We start from the raw sequence: 22,183 nt of genomic DNA on the forward strand, positions 1-22,183 counted from the left end.
GCCCCCCTGGACATAGAGGAGCTTCGGACAGCTTTGAAAGGCCTCCTGCGCTCAAAGATGCCAACGGTTTCCCGCCTGACTTCTATGAGACATTCCAGGCTCCACTGACACTGAGTCTCCTAGAGGTACTCCTGGAGGCCAAGGACAAAGGTGTACTGCCACCGTTAATGAAAGAGGGGACGATTTGCATGCTTTTAGAATCGGAAGAGTCACAGGATGACCCGACTGCATACAGACCCATCACCATAATCAATGCGATATGAAGATACTTTGCAAGCTGCTTGCATTGCGCTTGATTACCTATATGACCCAATTGGTGCATGAAGACCAATGTGGCTTCATTCCAGGGCACAATACTGGCATGAACCTTAGACGGCTCACTTATGTTATGCACGAGTTGCAAGACCTTGACAAAGAGATGGCACTAGTCGTGATCAAACTGGAAAAAGTGTTTACTAGCATGGATTGGGGCTATTTGCTTGAAGTTCTTCGGGTCATGGGGTTCGGCCCTCGTTATGTGGCTGGATAGACCTTCTTTACTCTGAGCCAAGTGCGAGGGTTAGAATGGGGTAAACTTGCGCTGAGGAGTGGACACTGGGACGCGGTACAAGACAGAGTTGCCCATGGTCACCACTCCTATTTGAACTCATAATAGAGCCATTAGTGATATGGTTGCGCAAGGTGATATATGCTCAGGGCATACAACTGGGGGAAGCGCAACACATAATCTTTGCTTTATGACAACAACGCTTTGTTGTATCTGTCTTCCCCTCTGGAATCCGTATCATTGTTACTTATGCTGTAGGAGAGTTTTGTGGGTCTTTCTGGACTGTGTTTTAACAGGGGCAAGTACTTACAATTTCTGCTTGCATTTTATCCAGTACACCAGAAAGGGAGCTGCCGCCCCTGGGCCTGGTTGGGAAACAGCTAATTTTAGATACCTAGGTGTGTCAGTGGCACACACAGTGGCTAACCACTTTAGCCTAAATATTGACAGGGTCATAAATAGCCTCAGACCCTCCATCTCATTCTGGAACACCTTACCCCTCTCACTGATTGGTCGCCTTGCCATATCTAAGATGGTGCTTCTGCCCAGATGTTTGTACGTGTTACAAAACTCATTATGCCCCATTCCAGCACAGGTCTTCAAACAATTAGACTCCTTGCTGGCTTCCCCATTATGGGCAGGTAAACGACGAAGAATGGCCCTATCAACTCTCAAATTGACCTGTGATGAGGGGGCACTGGAAACCCCGAGCCTTGCTGACTGCCCCGCAGATAGTGCAAGTTACAGCCTCCATCTGGCAAAGTTTTGTTAAAGAAGATTTAAAGAGGGCCCCTTTCCATTTGGAACTACTGGTTTGGATAGTGAAACCCGTCCGACAACTGATTGTGCAAGTGTCCTTTCAAGATTGGAACACGGGCACCTGCAGGCTATTCAGCGACCTCGAGCCCGGGGAAACCTTTATATTCTTTGAGGGCGCTTGTACCACTTTCACATTAGGTCAGGGCCTGACATAGCTAGGGGCACTTGCCCCACGTTCCCGGAGGCCCCTGGGACCACACACACACACACACACACACACACACACACACACACACACACTCTTTTTCTCTTTCTCTCTTTCTCTTTCTCTCCCTCTCCCTCTCCCTCTCCCTCTCCCTCTCTCCCTCTCCACCACTTAATCACAATATTATACAAGGCCATGAGGATGGACAGAGGTGCCTGCGATTGTGACCCTGGGGGTTGACTGGGAGAGGTGGACTGGACACGTATCGACTCCCTTACCCATTCGGTCTCCTGTAACACCCGATTCAAGTTAATTCACTATAATTTCCTGCACCGGTCATACCTCCCCCTCGGAGACCTCCATAGGATGTCCGCTGCCCATTCTGATACTTGTCCACAATGTGGTGATGGTGACACGGTATTCTTATCCCTAGCATGGGGATGTTGAGAGGTGCATAGTTTCTGGGAACTAGAGGCTGCGGACCTGAATAGAGCTGTGGGCTTTCCAATAGACCTCTCGTCGTCCTGCTGCCTACTGGGGAACATTAGACGCCTGAAAGGGAAAAAGGTGTCGCACAAATTCCTGCAGTTGGCACTAGTGTTTGTGAGTCTCCAGGTCACCATTTCCTAGATGGGTACATGAATATCAGACATACGATGTTGGCACAGTGAGTGACATTAAGGAATGGGCCCTAGTGGAACACATTCATATCAGATTGAGTAAAAGGGACGACCAAGTGGGTGGGGACCTGCAGATTTGGAGGGAGCTATGTGACAGACTCCTGAACCCAGATGATTTTATCAGCACCTATGATTCAGACAGTATATCAAACGAGGGGGAGGAAGGCATGATGGGGGGGGAGATTTACCTCAGAAGCATAGCATGCTCTTATTGGAGATGTTCAACATAGCCTGTGCGGGAGATCGACGAATCATATGCTTGATGCTTGCTTCCTAACATTACTCCTTCGTCTTTGATGACAAATGATGTTTCTGATACTCTGTATACTGCTGTGTATTTGTTTATTCAAAAAATGGAAGTAAAGGTTTAAAAGAAAAAAACAGATAACTCAAGGTCACAGCCTGAGCGATCTATTACTAACTAAACAATACCTGCCTAGAATTCATATAGTACAAGGCAATTCACAAACATATGTACTATGTCAGCTGCATGCCACCCACAGCTCGGGCACTGAGTCTTAGTTGAATTGAGGTTTGTTGTCCATTTAGAACCCCAACCAGGTGGATAAAAAAGCCTACAACGAGTCTTGAACTACTGTAGTTTAAGGCTTATGGAGCGGACAGATTTTTCAAAAATGTGTAGAGCATCCAGGATTTAATCTGGGAAGATCTCAGTAGCAAGCGCCCTGCTCCACTTGGAAAAGAGCAGCAGATTACCATCTTTACTGTACATGCTGAATCTCTGATACAGCACACTGATCAAGGCCTTTCCAGGTGCCCTATATAAGTATGAGAGAATTCCAGATTCATCACAATTAATTGTCTCCTTGCACCCATGCAATTTGTAACCCTGCAGCTGTAAGTATTTTTCAAAAAAACGCGGGGGAAGCTGATATAGCGCCTGTAAACTAGCAAATGAACAAAATCCATCTCTATCATACAGCTGTCCAAGGAGTCAGCAACCCCCGCCTTGCTGAGGCTTTGGCCATCGAGTTGTGGAGTATTTCAAAGGTGCTGGGTTTCCCCAAAGTATCATACAAGTGTGCAGGGTAGCAAGTGAGTACTTAGCACAAATCTCTCGCCAAATGCAAACAATGTCTCTAATCACTTTAAATTCACCCGTTTGAAGTAATCACTGAGCCGATGCAGGAGAAACCTAATGTCTGCCTCTAAAGCCAATTGATATCCTAAAATAGACTGTTGTGGCTCCCACCCAGTAAACAAGTTATGTATGTGTCTTGTGATGGATGCCCAGAAATATAATTTAAAGTTGGGTGGTTGGAGCCCCTCTTGTATGTGCAGCAGTTTTAGAAGCCTAATAGACCATCTAATCACATGTTTTGCTTGCCCATTCTTGCCCATCGGCAGTCGAGAACTCTACCACTCACTCATACACTCTGCGAGGCCCTAGCCGAACACTTCCACAAACAGATAGAAACCATCTACAAAAACTTTGAACCCCATCCCCAGGAACCCCCCCCCCTCTTTCCTTCCACAACCACGGCTGACCACCTACTCCACACATGGGATCAACTGAGTGCCCCAACCACGTCTAACATCATGAGCTCCATCTTCTATGGATCACCCTGCGATCCTTGCCCCCACAGAATTTTCAACCTCGGAAGAGACAAGATCAGTCACCAGCTCACAACCATCATCAACACATCACTCACCACAGCCACTTACCCCGAAGCCTGGAAACACGCCGAATTCAGAAGCCTCCTGAAGAAACCCTCAGCAGACCCCAATGAGTTGCAAAACTACCACCCCATCTCCCTGCTCTCATTTCCCGCCAAGGTGCTGGAGAAGGCCGTTAATCTCCAATTCACCAAACACCTGGAGTGAAACAACCTGCTAGACTATGGCAAGGTACTCTACACAGGCACCAACACCACAGAGACTCCTAACAGCCCAGCACGCTGCAGCCAGACTAATCCTCAACTTATCTAAGAGAACCCACATCACCCAACACCTGAAGGACCACCACTGGCTCCCGATCCACAAGAAATGCCTATTCAAGCTCCTAACCCATGCCTACAAAGCCCTACACAGCCTAGGACCCTCCTACCTCAACTACCACCTGAACCTCCACCAGCCTCCCAGGAACCTCCACTCCACACGCCTTGCCCTCGCAAAAATCCCTCGAATACGCCGCTATCGCACAGGAGGAGGCTCCTTCTCCCACCTCGTCCCCAAAGCCTGGAACCCTCTCCCCTTCACCTCTGCACCCCATCATCACTGACCCACTTCAGAAAGGGGCTGAAGACCTGGATCTCAAATAACACAAGCAGCATACACCTGGATACCTGCCCAAAAGGCAAGCTGTGCGTACAAATACCAAGTGATTGATTCCCCCATGTGAAACTGCCTATAACGTACTCAAGACGCCTAAAAAAAGAATCCAGGACTCGAACTGGAATAGCTTGGAATAAGTACAGAAATTTTGGGAGGATATTCATTTTAATAAAGTTACAGCACCCTATTATGATAATAAGCTGGTTCCAAAGGCGTAATTTAACAGTGACAGTATGGAGTAAGGGCTCATATTTCAGTTTAAAGATATCATCAACTGGACTGCTAATCCTGACTCCCAAATAAGTAGAGGTTGAACCCACCCCGGGAATTCCATCCACTGGCTTAAAATTAAGCTGAAAATGCGTTTTACCTATTGGCCTTATCTGTCACATGTTTGATAGCCGCCAGTGGGTCTACTGAGAAAACAGCAACATCCTCCGCATTGGCAGCGATTTTAAGCTTGCAGCCATTAGATCTCACTGGCAGTATCCCCTGATGTAAAAGGAGGGACTTAATATACAAGGAAAAGCGGCGTGAGGGGAGCAGGCACCCTTGTCGAGTGCCCCTAAGGATCTTAAATGGTGAAGAGCAACTCCCTCCATAAACTAGTTTAGCCATTGAGTTCTTGTAAAGGGATTGTATCCACTTAAAGAATCGGCCCTCAAAATCAAGGACTCCCCCATTCGTTACCCATAGGCATTCCCACACCACCCAGTCAAAAGCCTTCTTGGCATCTAATAAAATCTTGCCCATCCTTATACCTGTCCTCTCTGCTACATCAAACACTGCGACTGCCGAATTAGTATGACTAGTTGTGTTTCTTCCCAGGACCAAACAATGCTGTAGAGGCAAGACCAGATACGGCATTAGCAAGCCAGTTGGGTAGAAAATATCTTTGCAAATATTTTTGCGTCTGAGTTTATTAAAGAGATAGGTCGATAGGTGCACCTGTCCTCCAGGCGCAATGTTGGTGTGATTCTAGGTAGGGTATATCTCTCCCCCTCTGTATATATGCTCTAGTAGTTTTATCAATTCTGGCACCATAAAATCACTAAATGTTTATAAAGTTCGAGAGGGTTAGTGTCATCTTTGACAGCTTTTCCAGAAGACAAAGCCTCAATAGTATCCTATAGTTCAGACACAGATATGCCCATATATAGGGCCATTACCTTAGTGTTCGAGATGTTTCAGTCTACAAACCCTGGAAGTATTCCACTAGATCAGACTGATTGAATGATTGGGGATGGCTATAAAGGTCCTGGTAGAAAAGTGTAAACTTCTCTGCGATAGTACCTTTGATGCGCTAGCACATGCCCAACAGTCTCACCATATTCATGCTCAAGTACTTTGTTTTTGGTATAACTAGTGACCACCTTTTCCCTGAGCCCTCAATCTAAAACACAGCAGCTCTCGATTAACTCCAGGTATAAAGCTTGCTCCCCAGGATCTCCAGCTGAAATTGCCCCAGGATGCCAATTCTCTGGTTCCCATACGCTCTGATGCAGCTGATTTACCCCCTCTTTCATTTCCCTACTCCTGTTAAGAATAAACTGCAGAATGAATCCACATATAAATGCTTTCATAGCATCCCAAACCATCTGTGGTGGGGCTGTTCCAGTATTCAACCTTATTCCCTCCTGCATTAGCCCTGACATATAGATTTGATCATCAGAGTTAACAAGGATTTGATAGGGATACGTAAAATGACGGCTTTCCCTGGGTACCCAGAGTGTGAGAAGGACTGGATTATGATCAGGGGCAATCTTAGGACATACCTTAATCTCAGCATTTTATATTAACTGTGCCCCTGCAAAAATCATATCTATCCTTGAATATTATTTATGAGGCGAGAAATAGAAGCTGTACCCTGGGCTTAAGGAATGTAGAGCCCTCCACACATCGATCAGTCCGTGTAAGCGGGCAACTTCCAGAATGGATGCTTTTGCTTTAGCCACATGTCGGTGTGCATGGCCATTAGTAGAATCTATCCCGTAGTCTATCACACAATTAAAATCACCCATCAAAATTAGATCCCCCTCTCAGTCTAGCAGTACTAAACAGAGCAGATCAAAAATCCCCAGATCATCAGAGTCTGGGCAGAACACTACACAAATAGCCCACTTTCAGCCATATGCCAAAACCTGGGCAATCGCCCACCTCCCCCTTGCATCAACTGAAGTTTTAAAGTACCTTAGCCTCTGCTACCCCCTGAATAAAGACAGGTTGTGAAGTGCTGATGAGAGTATTGTAGCCCAGATGTTTCTGCAATGAGTGATCTTTATGTGCAAAGTGAGTCTCAGTTAAACACATTGGGCCCGATTCACAAAAGAAAACTTTGACCAAAAGTCTATGTTTAGACCAGCACTGTAAACATAGACTAAAAGTCTAACTTTACTGTTAGTAAAGTTAGATCTTTGGTGTAAATTTATACTTTTGGTCTAAAATTAGACCAAAAGTCTAACTTTACTAATAGTAAAGTTAGACTTCTGGTCTAAGTTTAGCTTTTGGTCTAAACTGAGGGGCATATTTGTACTCGGTTGGCGCTGAATTAGTGTCATTTTTTTTAACTCTAATTCAGCGCAAACCTAACTCCATATTTATACTTAGGCGCTAGTTATGGATTTAATGTTGTTTTCTGGAGGGGAAAACCTACCTTGCGTCAATGAGATGCAAGGTAGGTGTTTCCATCCAGAAAAGACTATATTCAAGAGCTGTGAGCTAGCAGGCCTCTTTGCACTAAACGGGCGGCTCCCGTCTGATATATCCCCGGCCTGGACAAGAGCCACTGAAAGGGCTATCTCACACTTGGGCTACATCCTGGTAAACTCCCTCCTATTCAGATTTGTGAGAAACTTTAGAATCCAAGCCCATACAGAAAGCGGTCACAATCCGCAAATAATCACGATTTGGAGCCAGGGGTCCACTCAAGAAGAAGCAAAATTCCTTAACGGGAATCTTTGTTCAGAAAATTTAAAACTGTTAAAATGGGGCATAGAAAGACCACACTTATGCCACAGACAATATGAAGGAGGAAAGCGGAAGTAAGAAGGCTCTTAAGACTGTCACAGAGACATCCGACCGATGAACTAATGTTAGAAACCCTACGGCAAGAAAGGAAACTGCTAAAGTGGGCTACATGGCTTTTTAGACGAACAAAGCAGGAAACATTATGGGCAAAACTTCACTATGCAGCAACACTGGCAAACTCGAACCGGTTCTGGAGCCTGATCAATAATATCGAGAAAGGTCCCAAAGCTGAGAACAATGCAAATGTGACGGAGGAGGCATGAGTGGGTTATTTGAGAACCCACTTTAAAGAAAAATCTGCGACAGAAGCCAACATCTCCCTCTGGGAGGTAACCAAGGTCAGCAGGGAACAGGAGGAGCTCATCGCATTCAGTCTTTCGGAAATACCTAAGATAATAGAAAAATCACACCAAGACTGTGCGCCTGGACCCAATGGCCTTCCTCAGGTCCTAATTAAAGTCAGGCAGCAAAATGGGTGACCTTTTTTGCCATATTGTTCAATCATATTTTAACAACAGGCTCTGTTCCAGTTAGTTGGAAGTGCTCGATAATTCACCCCATTTACAAGGGAGGGAAGGCCTCCCTACCTTCCAACTACCGCTTAATTGCTCTTCTAGACGAAGACCTGAAATATTTCTCAATAGGCATCCTGCAGCATTTAGAATGGTGGGCCATGGAAAAGGGGAGGGTCCTGATTAATCAAACTGCCTTTACAAAAAAACAGGGCACGCTGACAAATCTTATGGCTTTAAGCCTGGTAATGAATAGGGCAAGGGCCACAGGGACTCCCCTTTATATGTGCTTTATGGACTTTAACGCTGCATTTGATTGCGTCCCTAGAGAAAAATTATGGCTAAAATTACAGCAGTGGGGGCTGCAGACAAATTTATTAAATGCTATCATGCTCTACTCTGACACCTGGGTTAAAATCAAACTGGGGGACGGCTCGTTTTTTTCTTGGCCCGTCAAAACAACTGTTGGCCTGAAACAGGGTTGTGTATTAGCACCGCTTCTCTTTAATCTGTATATATCAGACCTATCCCAAGCATTGGATGAGCAGTCAGCCCATCCACCATGCTGAGGGGGTCGTCAAGTGTCTCAACTACTCTACGCAGATGACCTGCTGCTGCTTAGCAACACCAGGGTAGGCTTACAGAAACTCCTGAACTGCCTAGGCGGTTATGCGCTAGCCAACGACTTAGAAATTAACTATGGGAAGTAATCCCCCTTAGCTGTAAACCAACCTCACGCCGTAAGTGGCTGTTAAATGGGCAGTACATTGAGGAGGTAGCGGTATACACATATTTAGGGGTCAGGTTTGACTCCAGGGGCACATTCTCAGTGCACAAAGAAGCAATAAGAGAGAAGGCACAAGCTCTAAACCGGGCTTTTGGTATTCCGGCAAAACCCACCTTTGGGCGGCCCCTAAAACCAACGACCATGATCATGCGAGCAAAATTATTGCCAACCCTTGCATATGGGACTGAAATAATGAGTGGGGCGGAGGAGGCCACACTGGACCAGTTATTAGAGAAATCCCATAAGCAAGTCCTCCAGTTACCTAGATCGGCATCTCCGGCACAGGTCAGGCTGGAGTTTTCCCTAACAAAGCAATCATTGGCAAGGTCAGCAGCTTTTGCGAACGGCTGCTTTAAACTCTAATCCGTGCACATGTGGTCTTTAGCAAACCTAGTCTGGCACGAAATTACCCTTGTGAGGGGTAACAATAATTTTAAGGACCACTAGGAAAAAAGCATTGCCCAGCTTAAACTGGGTTTTTTGTGGGATAGCACATTATCAGCACTAGCCTTCAGAAAAGGAGCCAACAAATCGGCTAAGATCTTAACCCAACTAGAAGATATGGAGGCGCTATCAAACCGTTCCCATGGATGTCTAGTCCTTAATTTATATGTGCGGGATAATGAACCTCGTATCCTATCCACCACATTACCACGGGAAACCAGGCTGGCCCTCCTACGGATGAGGTTGGGAGATCTACCAACTCTGGACTTCCTTCCAAAATGGAAAAGAGAGCCAGGATGGCAAACACAGTTTTGCAGACTGTCATCAGACCAGGGAGACCCTAATCTATGTGGTTTGCATCTGCCCGTCATGGGACGCCAGAGAAGGGAACTGCTGAGGAATTAATTCAACATCTTAGGAGTCCGGTCATGCAGGTCGGCCGTTATAACAGCCCTTGACCCAAGCAATGGGAAACTGAATACCAGACTAATCCAGTTTCTGAGAATTTTCACAGCCCTGGTGGTCCCAGCAAATTCAGTTTAGTAAAAGGCAATTGTCCAGTCCCATAATACTAGAACTCCCCCCGTGGATACCAGCTATCGGGGATTTAGGGGCACGGCACATCCTGAAGCCATCGTCTGGTTAACAGGCTGCCCTGTCCAGTGTTAGTTCAGTTCATTTCATCTGCCTGCCCAAACATTATAGGTTTTTGGGGCCTAATTGCATTTGGGCACCCCCATTATTACCAAGAGGGGTCCACTCTAGTTTTATTATTCATTTTTAATGTTGTCTATATTTTATTGTACATTTGTCTTAGGTCACTCTTTGGAAGTATCTGATGTATCTTCCCAATGCATTCCTTTCTTTTTTTTTAATGGTTTTTATTAACTAATAAAATAATTTTCTACCTACCTCGTGCTAAAATCCAGCACGGGGGGATGGGGGCCTTAAATAATGGCGCTAAGCTTGCTTGGTCCCATTATTTAACGCCTGGGTATGGGCAGGCGTAAGGGGGCCTGAAGGCATAGTTCCATGGTCAGAGACCATGGAAATTGCCCACAGGTGCCCTTCCTTGGCCACAGGGACACCCACACCAGGTGGACACCTAAGGATGGGGGACCCATCCCAGGTAAGTCCGGTGAGCATTTTTTTTTTTTTTCCCCCAACAACGCTCGTGGGCCCTGTCTTGGAGCCCCCTCCACAGGGGTGGGCATGGTTCCTGTGTTTAGTAAGACAGGAGCCATGTCCATGGGGGTTGTGCGCCAGAAAATGGCGCTACACTGCTTAGATGCAATTCTTTTGCCTCTAAACAGTGCAGTGCCATAATTCAGCACACAAGCCCCGGTTCTCCCAACGCCTCCCCAGCCCTGTTAGCGTCCTTTCAAGGACGGTAACAGGGCATTAGCGCCGGCAAGCGCCATTCCATAAATATGGCACCCGGCTGGCGTCTTGGAATAGTGCCAGCCGGCGCTATACTTTTTCACGCCAAACTTCGCTAATGCAGTTTTGCGTGAAAAAGTATAAATCTGCCCCTTAGACCAAATGTCTAAACTTAGACTGAAGTCTGATTTTTCTACGTGTAAAGTTAGACTTTAGGTCAAAGTTTAGACTTTTGGTATAATCGTAAACTTTTGGTCTAAGTTTACCTTTGTGAATCGGGCCCAGTAATTGCAGCTTGTAGAACATTATCTCTTCTCACACTTGTTGCTTGACAGCTTGTCAGACCATCCACTTCCCAGCACATAATTTGACCATATATCATAAGTGTTCAGTGTAGCCACTCCTAAGTCACTTCCCACATACTGACAAAAAACAAAATTGAAGGTGATCATTGTGACTGCTTTTACCCTCTGACCTACTGAGCCCACTACCAATCAGTAGGCAGCTTATGGACTGCACGCCCGCCCCCCATCCTACAGAAAGGAATCCTCCCTCCCCTAAGCTGTTACCTGATGTGACAGTACTGTGAAGTCTCAGCTCCGGGACCCCCTTCCTCCCACCCTACACCTCTGAAGACACAAGAGTACAAAAATGGAAAAAGAATTGAGAGAAGAAATTTAGTGGGGAAACCTTAGTATAAACTAGCATATATCAGGCATATATATTATAGTTAACAATGTCTTGACATAAGCAGTATTCCAAACATTATTCTTTGAAATCAAGTATATAGGGATGATCCCTTCATTTGGCTGAGTACTTGTGCTGCATCTGACTCAGAGAGGCAGACCTGTGCTCCGCCATCCTTGGTAATCTTCAACCTGGCTGGTTCCTGAAGCAACACCTGCGCCCTAGCAGCTTTCAAGGGATCTATCATTTGTTGCAGTTTCCAACGACATTCCATAGTATGCTTGCAGAAGTCTGATTGCACAAACTGAGACATCAAGTCAACAGTGACGGTGCTGTAGTACGGGCTTTAGGGAGAGATCACCTGCCTTAATAGGCAATTGCCCACACATATCAAAAACGGCCGAGGATGCCTTTGGTTAGCATTGGGGTGGTTCTAGGTGATGGGCAGGCGATGTGCGTGCTGAATTTGGGAATCCATGTCCCAATCAGCCATTTCCAGAAATGCCTTGTCAAACAATCTCACAATGAACTTCCATGGGTCACCCCCTCTCTTCCTTCAGGCACCCCAAAGACCCTCAGGTTATTATGAGCTGGCAGTTTTCCAGATCTTTGACTTTAGATTGAAGCAGCACCAGGCGACTCTCCTGACTCCTGACTGCAGCTATTCCCACTCCTTCATCCCCAGTCACCCTCTGCTGAAGCTCAGCGACTTCTGTAGCAAGTACTGTTACCTTTCCGACCACCTCCTCCAGGGATAGTCGCAGTGCCTGGTTATCTGATTGGACCTGGGCATAGTACTGCAGTGCGTTTGATTGCTGGATCTGCGTAAACGGTAGTATATCAGCCTGTGATACCTCCGGCACCCCCGCCGGTACAGGGCTGTTAGCTGATTCTCCAGGCTCAGAGTGCCCTGTTAAATTAGTACCAGAGAGATCCAGAACTTCTCTCTGGGATGGGCTCCTACCAGGAGTTAAAGAGGTACTACCATGAGGGGTGCTGGAGCATTGTGTGGCCTCTGGGAGGTGGAGGTGACTGAGTCTCTGCCCTCCTTACAGATTGGTCCATTGTGTAGGGGGCAGACAACTGTGAAGCCAAGGTTTTTGCCCCCCACACCCCCCCGGAGCAGCCCAGCTCTATAAGCCTTTAGAGATGATTTTGGTGCTTGCGGGGGCTTGCAATATCGAGTGCTGCCTTGAATACCTGCATTCATCCTCATGTTGCCTCGGCCCTTCCAAACCATCAACTTGCCCCATCTCCCCTGTGGCCCCTTCACTGGGGAGAGTATCCCACTAGGCATGTCACTGAATTTCTGGGCTCCAGCCTGTGCTTCCTCATTGCTTGCTATACTGCACACACTGGTAAATTCCCTAGTAGAAGCGAGTGACATGACTGCTTTACTGCTGTGTGCAAGGGAAAGGAAGATGGTGGGCTGATGACGCCACTGCTATTATCCAACTGCTTACACCACTGCATCCCGCTACCCACATCCAGAAGTTGATTTTGGCATCTGAGTGGCGAACGTGTGACTAAGGGAAAGCACTGATGTGGGAGCCTCACAGTCGTTTAACTCACTTTCTGAGCTTCTTCCTGCTGAGGCTTCACCCCCCAATTATGAACTCCTTTACTCATCCTGATCAAAATCATGGCGTACTACGCCGAGGAGGATGAATATTTTCAGGATTATTCTGAAACAGCTGATGAGCATCATATGGCGGAGAGATTGGTTGAAGCCCTGGGATATCATGTCCAGGACTCAGTAAATCAGGCTCTTATCAAAGCATTGAAATCCTTTACTCAGCCACTTGTAAGATTTGGCCAACGTGAATTGAGAGGGTGCTCTCTCCCTGACTCTGGTTCCAAGCATGGCCAGACTTCTGATGTGGGCTTTGCCTGACGAGCCTCAAGAGGACCAGCCTCATCTGCAGAAATCCTAGCGCAAGTGGTTGCTTCCATTAAAAAGGACCATGAATATGCATTTCCAAATGGGCGTCAATATGCATTGGAGGTCCCAGAGACCAGTATGGAATCTTCTATTTAGAAAGAAGGGGTTCCCTCTTCAATCTCACATTCATCAAGTTCTGACCAGGAACATGACAAACCTAAGATGTCAGGCAAGCGCAAGAGTGAGTCTCACAACCTACTAGAAGGTGACCAGGTTCCCCGCACCTTATCCTTTGATCCCAAAAACATTATTCGCCCAGGCTCCACGGAGTGGATTCCATGTGCATAAGTAGCACATTATGTGCAAGACCGTCTTAGAAAGGTCTTTGACCGTGACATGCGCAATATCCTGCGCTCTGAATGCCCTCAACCCTCGTTGTTGGGCAAAGTGGCAGATACACCTGATCCAGATCCAAGCATGGCGACTTTCATTATAAGATTTTCTAAGGACCCTAAAAAGGGTTTAGACCGGGCCTGAAAAAGCTGTCAGGATAAACATTTAGATATATCTGGCCCACTCACAAAGATTTTAGAGCTTGCTTTCCAGTCTAAGGAATCCAATACTCCTCTGGATCCCCAAACTATGTTCGAATTGGCTCAGCGAGCTGTCTGTCTTTTGGGTAACGCAAATTACGCTATCTCTACTGAGAGCAGGCGATTTTTCTTGATGCACATTGATCCTAAGCTAGTGGAATAATTCCCTAATGAGGCAGGTTCTTTGGTGAATGGTTTGCTCTTTGGTGACAAATTCATCTAGGATTTGGGTAAGTATGTAGCTACATTTTCCGCTTTAGACAAGGCCCAGTCTTTGATGAAGAAGATGTTCAACAGGGGCTTTTTTATCAGGGCTGGACGTTACAAGGTTGAGCGTCAGGCCGCAGATTCTACCAGACCTTTGGGGGTTACAATCAACAAGGCCTATGTTCTTACTTCAGGTCCGGATTCTACTCTACTAGAGCCCGGAGAGGCTGAGGTTCTGGGTTGAGAAACAGCCAAGGTGGTTTCAACGCCCTAGAAGGGACATCTACAGGTGAGAATTATTCATTCACAGAATTTTTTCCGGGGGGGAAATTGAAGGAAAACATTATGGCTTGGGAACACATTTCCCAAGACCCTTGGGTTCTGCAGCCAGTCCAGGGATACAAATTTGAGTTTTACGCCTCCCCTCACCAGAGCTCCCTTCCTTGACCCATTCATTTTTTCAAGCTAGAGAACACTTTCATGGACAGAGAGGTAGAAAACCTTCTACAGAAACGGGACATCATCAGAACGAGACCCCACCCTTCCAGGTTTGTCAGTTCTATTTTCCTAGTACAGAAAAAAGGCGGGGATTCACGTCTTGAACTAATTCTGAAGGAATTCAACTTGTGGGTGGTCTACCGTCATTTCAAGATGGAGGGTATCCATCTCTTAAGAGATCTTCTTCAGGAAGGAGACTATCTAGCGTGACTAGATCTCAAAGACGCATATCTTACAGTGCCTATGCTCGAGCCACACCGTCAATATCTCCAATTCCATTGGCAAGATCAATGGTGCAAATTTGCCGTTCTCCCTTTCGGTCTTTCTTCCACACCCTGGTGTTTCACCAAGCTATTAAGATCGTTGGTGCAGTTCCTCAGAGAAAGAGGCGTTCACCTCATTATATATCTCGACGACATTCTGATCATGGCTCAAACAGAAGAGTCAGTCTTGTTACATCTGTCTTGAACTGTACACTTTCTGCAGGATCTAGGGTTCCTTATCAACTCAAACAAATCGGTTAATTGACCCCTTCCAGAGTCATAGGATTCTTAGGCTTTCAGCTAGATTCTGTCAATGCCCAATTGTTATTGCCCCCGCAAAGAGGAGTTGAAAACCCTAGCATGCTTGGTGAGTCTATTAGCCTCATCTATTCAGGTGATTTTTCCGGGGCTTCTTCATTACCGAGCCTTCCAACGACTGAAAATCATGCATCTTCGCAAGGGCTTATCCTATGCAGACCAGATTAGACTGTCGGAGGAAGCCAGATCGGTTGGTGGCTGGCACACATGGATGCGTGGAACGGCAGAGCCATTTTTGCATCAGTCCCAGAGATGATTATAGAGTCAGATGTCAGCTGATGGGGCTGGAGAGCTCATTGTGGTTCAATTCAGACAGGAGGCCGGTGGTCTCCAGAGGAGTTGAAACTCCATATCAACTGTCTCGAACTATTAATGGGACTGTTCGCGACCCGCTCCCTTTCTCCTCGACAAGCGAAATGTTGCATTCTTCTGTGCATGGACAACATTTCAGTGGTTCAGTATATAAATCGCCTATGAGGGACCAGATCTCGTTTTCTGGTGGAGATTGCGAAGGAATTCTGGCAGTTTTGCCTCCAGCATTACATTTCAGTGACGGTGGAGTATATTCCGGGTCGTGCCAATCTGGTAGTGGATTGGAACTCCTGTTTCCTCAGGGATGTCAACGATTGGAAACTCAGCCCTCTAGTGTTTCAAAAGCTGAATCTTGAGTGGGGCCCTTGTTCGATAGATCTGTTTGCCTCGAGACTGAATACTCAACTGACTCGATTTTTACAGTTGGAGACCGGATCCTCTAGCATTGGGGACGGACGCCTTCCTGCAATCATGGGAGAGAGAGATGCTTTATGTGTTTCCCCCAATTTCCATTATCCAGAGAGTACTCTCTCAGGTGAGGAGACAGAAGGCGGAATAAATTTTGGTGACGCCCATTTGGAACGCTCAACCATGGTTCCCAGTTGCGATGTCAAAGTCGTGTGCACAACCAATTGTGATCGTGAGGGATCCGGGTCTATTGCTAGACCCAGTGGGATCTCTGCATCCTCTGATGCTAATGGGGCAGTTATCGCTTATGGAGTGGAGGATTTCCAGAGACGATGGCAAGTGCCTGGAGTTTCAGATGAAGCGTTGTTTTTCTTATCCCAGTCTTGGGCCCCTTCCACTTACAAAAGATATGAGGTTTCATGGAGAAGATGTGTTCATTGGTGTAGTGAACAATGTGTTGATCCCTTGGGAACGAAGATTAGTATGATGGTTAATTTTCTTTCAGACCTAGCATCACAAGGTTTGGCTTACAGAACCATTAACAATTTTAGATCAGCAATTTCAGTGGGTCATCCTCATCTAGAAGGGAAACCGGTAGGCGAACACCACTTAATATGTAAATAGATGCGTGGTATTAGAATGGTTAAGCCTCCTCAACCCAGATACTCCTCATTATGGGATGTAGATCTATTCTTACGGTTTTTGAGAGCATGGCCTTGTAACGAAGACCTTTCGCGTAAACAACTCTCAGCAAAATTAACTATTTTACTTTGTTTACTGTCATGTCGACGAGTCTCAGATGTTCGTGCACTGGATTTAGCAGGTAAAGTATTTACTCCTTTGGACGCTTCTTTTACTATCCAAAGTCATACAAAGACAGCTTCTAGATGTGTTACTTATCCAGCTTTTCCTCACCATCAGAAACTATGTATTGTCAAATGTTTGAAAGCTTATGAAGAGTGCACCCATGAGATTCGAAGAGATACACATGGGCATTTGCTAATTTCTTTACAGAAGACGTTTGGTCTAGTCTCTGTGGCAACTTTGGCACGGTGGGTCAGATGAATATTGGGGGAAGCTAGAATAGATGTGCTGCGTAGGCTCTCATTATTCTAATGAGACTACTGGATTTTTGAGCAGTAGGATCGTCCGTGGTGAGGGAGACTGAGTCTAACCCACTGCGGATGACACCTGTCACTCTAAATCCGGTGTTTGCTCCGGCTAACTAGCAGTGCCTCATCTCTACCCGAGGATAGTGATGATTGGGCAGCCGAGCGCATGACATACTAGGCTTCTCAGGGAAGTCGTGGTCACTCAGGTCGCATCCGGTTCTCTCATTTACAATTCAGTCTCATATATATACGACAAACAGAGGCAGTATATGTTTCAATAATGAGTTGAATAAAACAACTGCATCTTAAATAGCAAAGCGTGAGCTGCAATAACCAGGACGATACAACATGACAGTATTAAAATTGTGACGAGAAGAGTGAAGCATAAAAACAACGCTATCATATTGTCACTAGGATCGATGGACTATTTCCTATCTAGGTTGTAATTTGAGCAAAGCATGTTAAGCTCTAATTCTGCCTTTCAGGTTCCCCTGGGAAGACATCAACCCCCATACCTGAGCAAAGGCCTGTGGTCTGCGTTAGCATCTGTAGCGAAGCATTCAGCAATCAGCATACAGTCATGGTTACCTGTCTGGAATCTCCCTCTAACGTGTAAGGGACAAGGAAGTATTTATATAACAACACAGCTGATGTTCTGAGAAACTGTCCCTACGTAAGGATGTGTATTTTCTATGAATGTTGGAGGCTAAATTTCTACCACATTCACCGGCAATGTACTGAACTGTAGCCTTGAATGAAGCACAGAGTGATCAAGAATGTCTTGTTTGAGAACAGAGTGCTGGGCTAGGCAAAAACAGTTAGATAGATGAAAATAAATCAAGACCGTAAAAATGGTTATTGTAAAAATAGAAATACGACGCTGAATAAAATATATCTAGGTTAAAGTGCACAGATGTCTAGTGTGTTAAAATAACGTGCATGGAGCTATAACTAAAATGGCTAAACAACACCCTCCCCTTGTTGGTTAAAAGTGGTTCAAAGCCAAAGCTAAAATGTTATTGCTAAAAAGGCGGCATCCCGTGGTGTGCCCATTGATGAGTTGTCAACAACTTCCTCCAGGAAGGGTAACTCATAATCAGCTTCACATAGCAAACGCAACCTTAATGCGCATGTCTGGTGATGAACCCTCAGCGAGAACATCAACAGATCAGCGTCTACTGCAGGAAGGCGCCGCAGTGAAAGGTAGATCTCCAGTGCATGTTAGAAAGAGCACCAGAGGCACCGAAACACGGGCTTCACACAATGCAGAACCGGTCTGAATGACAAAGACCAGCCACACTCCAATTGCTCCAGGAGTGTTGCTCCAAAATACTGCATCATATGCTCACGACACAGCTGCGCTGATGGGAGCGCCGTCATTTCTCCTCGTTGTGGCGGGACAGCCATTGCGCATGAACAACAGCAACAGCAGGATGCCAGCGAATAAAGCCAAAGTTATCAGAAATCCCCCGAAAATACTACCGATAATTGAGTGGATAGCTGAAGGTATCAAACCGAATACGGAGGAGAATGCGTGAATGAAACCAGAACCAACAGCTTTGAAAAATGCACGATTCCAGTTGTACTGGACGCATTGAATCTTCGTCCCACGAGTTCACCAAAGTGTTGCAGAAAGTTTGTATTTAACAGGGACTGTATTTCTGACGATGATCTTGCCACTTGAAGTGCATAGGTCTTGCGTGCAGATGTAAGGGCCACATGCTTTTGAAACAGTAAAACCTTGAGTCTGCTTAACTTATCAAAATTCACGTTTGAAGTAGAAATGTGAGGCCAAATATCAGCTACCTCCCTAATTTTAGTGGGGGGAAAGAGTATGTTCCTGCAGCATGTAACAACCTTAGAGACCGAAACAACATAAACTATTCCAGCCTGCATGCCACACCAGTCTTCACCATTGAGGAGGATGTAGCTGGCGTTTAAAAGCACCTAGAAGGTAGGTCTAATCAAGGGGACTGCAACTCCCTTCAGATAACAAGCCAAGTTTGCAGCAGAGGCGTTACACGCCCCATGCAAGGACAGCTGTTTACAAACCATTGAATGGCTGACTGAAGTCTCGCATTCACTACCGCTAAGAAAGACTTCTTTTATGCCACTGAAGCATTTGTACGAGAAGGGAAGCTCCCACACCTCATGAATGTAACTATCTCCTAGCTTTTCATATCTGCCTACCGGAATGTGTTTTAAACAGGAGGTGAATTGAAGTGTTGAAATAGGCAGATTAATAACCCCATGTATTAACCACTCAGCAGATGGTATTTTGGCCACAGTAAAAAGCAACTTTTCTAATTTCTCGATGTTAAGCATGACATAAGTCGCTTCCTTCTTAGCCATTAGTTGTTGTTGTTGCGTTAAATTAAAGGAAGAAAATATCTCCCTTGCACTGACATGCTGCCAGGGAACGCGACTGGCCTTCTATGTTTGAAGCGTCCAACCCAACTGCATAATGGACCGGATCTGACTCTGTCCATGGTGTAAAGAAGACATATCTGATTGTATAATGTTTATAGCAGAAGAGCCGATATTATTTATGGTATATATGCGGTCGGACAAGGTGTTAATCCTATTATCCACAACAGCTAATGCCTTTTTTAGATTTTCCTGATCTATTTGGCTTAACCGGGCAGCAGCATCTTGTTGGGAAAGTTTCCAAATTTCATTATATACTGCTTATAAGAAACGCTTCCTACGTGGTGTTCTGGGGCCTAACAGGAAATCTTGTAAATCAGTGGTGTTAGTCAGGAGACTGAGGTGTTCTCTAACCGCATCTAGTGAGGATGATTTTAACCATTGCTGGCACAATTTTCCCATACTATGGCCCTCATTACAACCCTGGCGGTAAATCCCACTTACTGCCGTGCTGACGGCCGTCCACATCTCGTAATCCGCCACAAAACAGACACCCACACAAGTCTGCCACACCAAAGGTCAGTGATAAACTGGCGATAGCAAAACCTACATCATCACGCCAACAGAACTACGCCCACACTATCACGACCCACGAATCAACGCAGCTGTCATTCAAGCGCGGTAATCCATTGGCGGTACACACCGATGCACTCAAAATACACACACACTTACAAAACACAACCACATTGGACAATTAAAAATACACACACCTGACACGCATACACACACCACACACCCAATCCAGTACAACCCCTTACAACGACCTGTTTGGAAGAAGCCCACAGAGGGAGAATAGCAAACACAACACCAGCATCCACAGGCACACACAGCATCACTCATACAACATCCATGCACCTCAAACAACACACCCCAACACATCCCCCCACACATCACAACAGACAGCACCTCACACATCACCCACACCACATCATGGCACCTCAAAGACACCCCAGGTTTTCTGAGGAGGAGCTCAGGGTCATGGTGGAGGAAATCATCCGGGTAGAGCCACAGCTATTCGGATCACAGGTGCAGCTGACATCCATTGCAAGGAAGATGGAGCTATGGCAGAGAATTGTCAACAGGGTCAATGCAGTGGGGCAGCATCCAAGAACACGGGATGACATCAGGAAGAGGTGGCACGACCTACGGGGGAAGGTGCGTTCAGTGGTATCCAGACACCAGGTAGCAGGACAGAGGACTGGCGGTGGACCCCTACCTCCTCCCCCACAACTAACAACATGGGAGGAGCAAGTCTTGGCAATCATGCATCCTGAGGGCCTCGCAGGAGTGGCAGGAGGACTGGACTCTGGTAAGTCAGATCTTTACTACTATATCCCCCCACCCTACCTGCATGCCATCACAAACTCCTACCTCTACCCTCACACCCATCACCCCAACACCCCACAGATACCCCACTATCACAACCTACACATCCCAATCCCTGCATGTCACACCAATGCATGGACACCCATCACCAAAGCGTGTCCAGTACAGATACTCACTCAGGCCCCAAAATTAACAATTACACAAGGCCAAAGACAATAAGCCAACCACAGGAGTGGAGGGTAACTCACACATAGGACAAGAGGGCACACACAGATACAATAACTATGCATTTACCCCCCAACAGGACCCCTACCCAACGTCACCGGACAGGAGGTGCCAGCCATATCCAGTCCCCCCACAGAAGAGGCCCACAGTGACGACAGCAGCTCTGCACGCCTGGATGAAGATGACCAGCCCGGCCCATCAGGGACCTCGGGACAGTCCGTTCCCCTGCCACTGTAACAAACAACCACAGAACCTCCTCCCTCAGGAAACACCACCACAGCACCCACCCAGCGGGCCCATGCCACTGTCCCCAGGACACGTCAATCAGCAGTGTGTCCACCACTACAGGGGCCCCAGGCAAACCCACTAACCCAAGACAATCAGGGACCTGGGGTCAGTGGCAGTGGGCACATGGTTCAGGGGACAGAGGCACAGGATAACAGGGAAGCTGGGAGGACTGCTGTGCAACAGGGGGAGGACAGGCCCAGGGAACCCACTTTCCACGAGGCACTCTCAAACATCATGGGAGCATACCATAATTCCCAGGAGACCATGGGCACGGTACTGGCCAAGTTTCAGGAGACCCAGCGGCTGCAGGAGGAACACTACCTGGGGATCAGGGAGGACTTGAAGTCCATTAACAACACCCTGGTCACCATTGCAGGGGTGCTGGCAGACATGGCCAACACAAAGAGGGACACAGTGGCACACCAACGAGCCCCTGACACTAGCCTGAACGATGAACAGCCCCCCACCTCTGCCGGCGCTAGTGGACAGGAGGTCCCGCCACAGGACCAACAGGTCACCAGCACCCCACCCCCTGCAGAAGGAGAACCACCCCGCAAACGCTCCCTGGGATCCAGGCACAAGACAGAGAACATTGCCAAGACCCCCGCCAGGAAATAGGACTCTCCTCATAGTCACCCTTCTGTCCCAGTCTGTTTCCCTGTCCACCTTCAACTGCCATTACTCCACTTCCTATGCCCCCTTGGACAATGCACCTGTGATGCCAATAGACTGGACTCCACCATGGACATTCCTCCACCATCACCCCAGCCCATTGAACAGCCCCCTCCACTTATTAGCACAGAAATAAACACCCTTGAATCACAAATCAATCTGGAGTCAGTCTGTACTTTCACAAATGTGTTATTGCAAACTTTCAGAAAAATAGCAATGTCAATGTTCATTTTCACATAACAATGTTAGACAGTTGTTGGGCAGCAGTAAACATGGCAGAAGGCAGAAAGTGGTACACAGATCTGTAAAATGGAAAGCCAAAGTGAACT

Source organism: Pleurodeles waltl, chromosome 6, assembly GCF_031143425.1.
Source record: "Pleurodeles waltl isolate 20211129_DDA chromosome 6, aPleWal1.hap1.20221129, whole genome shotgun sequence".
Lineage (NCBI taxonomy): Eukaryota > Metazoa > Chordata > Amphibia > Caudata > Salamandridae > Pleurodeles > Pleurodeles waltl.